Here is a 2,431-nt window from a genome sequence, read left to right as displayed (position 1 = left end):
CTCGAATTGACTTTGTGTCAGGGGGAGAAAATTTGATTGTACAATAAAGAACCACAAATGTCCACTAAATATATGAAGAAAGTTTAAAGTCAGTACTAATCAAAGAAATACAAATAAAAACAGTTGGTGAGAGTATAAGTTGGCATAATTTTCTAAAGGACACTTTAACAAAATAACCTAAAGCTCTCAGTAACTGGCACACACCCCCTAGTTCACTGTCACACCAGCTTGGAGTAGTCCCTGGCTTCTCTCTGTCTTGCCACATCCCAGCTGAGATGAAATCATGTTGGTTCTAAGTTACAGTTATATCCAAAATCTTACCACTTGTCAACACCTCCTCTTCTGCCACGTGGGTTTAGATGCTATAATTTCTCACCTGGATTATTGCAATATCCTTCTAACTGGTTGTTCTGTTTCCAAAATTGCACCCACACTCCCATATTTATTTTTAGCACACAACCAGGAGGGTCCTTTTAAAGGGCAGATCAGATCATGAGACTTCATCCCTCCATACTCTAAAGTCTCCCAAATCACTGAGAGAAAGTCAAGTCCTCCCGATATTCTACATGCAGCTCACACTCCCAGCTCACGGCTCAGCCTCTCACATTGTATATCCTTGTCACCTCCTGCTCACTCGTTTTGTTCCCACCAAATTGGCCTTGCTGCTGCTCACCTCAGGCCCTTTGCACTGGCTGGTTCTCTGCCCGGATTCTGCATGGCTCTCCCTTCATCTCCTTCTAGTCTTTTCCCAAGTGTCACCTGCTCAATTAGGCCTATCCTGGTTATCCTATTTAAATTGGCAACACACCCACCACACTCCCAGTCCTGTTCAACCTGTTCTTTGTTTTTCTTTTTTTGTACTTAGTTATCATTTTTTAACAGACTATTAATTTACTTAGTTTTAATCTGCGTTGGTTATAGTCTGTCCCCACTAGATTATAAATTTCACAATGGCAGAGATTTTTGTCCGTTTCATTCACAGACATCTGAGTCTAGCATGCAGGCAGCCACCCAGTAATGTTTGTTGAATGAATTGCTGAACAATATTTGCCATAATCCTTCCTGCCTGATAAGACTTAAGTAAAGCACTGTAATGATCATGTAGGACTCACAGAAGCAGGGCGCTGCGTGACAGTCAGGATCTTCGAAATCTGGTAAAGGCACAAAGAAAATCAATGTTTTCACATTCAGTCCTAAATGGTGGCCTATTATTTCTTCCAGAAGATTCTCTGGCCAATAATAGGCTCATGCCAAACTCCTTGTCACAATAGTAATAAATATGACAATAATAACTATAATAATGAAAATAGTCCCTTACATTGTATACCATTTTATACAACACACAAGTGTCGTCTGTCCATTGTCTTATTGAAGCCTCATGAAGAGCCCATGTTAGGTAGGCAGGTAGATGCCAACTACTCAGTGGCTTAAAAACACTACTTTTTGCTATGAGGATATTTCTTGAAAAGGAAGACGGGAGCACATTGTGTCGCGGCTGAAGATGTCTGTACGTTGAGATGTGACACACATTGAAAGCAACGTGCAAGTGTTAAGTGAAAGCTACTCTTACATAAAACTGTATTTTCACATCTATTTATCTGCTATGCTTGATAAGAAGAGAGATGGGGATTTGTTAATGGGGAATGAAGGAAATGGAAATGAACTATGATTTTAAGAAACATTTGATGTGATAAACTTGAGAAGAAATTATGCTCTTTGGGCCTAACATGTAAAAGGACAGTGTGTGCACGTGTGTGAGTCTGTGTGTGTCTGTGTGTGTGAGAGAGAGCGAGTGTTCTGGCTAGGCAAATGTGGCTACTAAGTATTTTACTTGATTAACTATTTTACTTGATTAACTATCAGAAAAATGTGGCTACTAAGTATTTTACTTGATTAACTATCAGAATCAACTGATCACAAATTATCTGTTGAGAGCCCCTGAGCAAAATATTTGCCATTAATTACACATACTTAACATTTAATTAAACTCTCAGCCTAAGTGCATTTAATTTTAGAGAAATAAATGTAGCCAAATTCCTACTTACTGAATTGAATTACATTGTGCGTCTCTCTGCGGCCTGCAGGACCCTCAACAGGGTGTGGTTTAACATGGCTCACCGCCACACTGAGCCAGTTGGGGACGTGCTGACACCTTGCCCTGGACATTTTCAGCTTAGAGTGCAGTTCAGGCATGGAGCTTTCTCAAAACAAGGTGCCAGAGTCCTTCCCAACCTCCAGAATGTTGACCCAGCAGAGAGAACTTTGCATAAAATGAGGACGCAGAGGATCTCTGCTGGAGGGGGACAGGTGAGTCTGAAGAACACAGGTGAGGATAATGAGCATGGGGTATGACCCAGTAGGGGTCATGGCTGGCAGCTCCTCTGCTGTCCGGTTGATGGCAGGGTCCTCACACGCTGGCCTGGGAAGGGCG

Source organism: Galeopterus variegatus, unplaced genomic scaffold (assembly GCF_000696425.1).
Source record: "Galeopterus variegatus unplaced genomic scaffold, G_variegatus-3.0.2 Scaffold12369, whole genome shotgun sequence".
Lineage (NCBI taxonomy): Eukaryota > Metazoa > Chordata > Mammalia > Dermoptera > Cynocephalidae > Galeopterus > Galeopterus variegatus.
Note: the sequence above shows the minus strand (reverse complement) of the source record.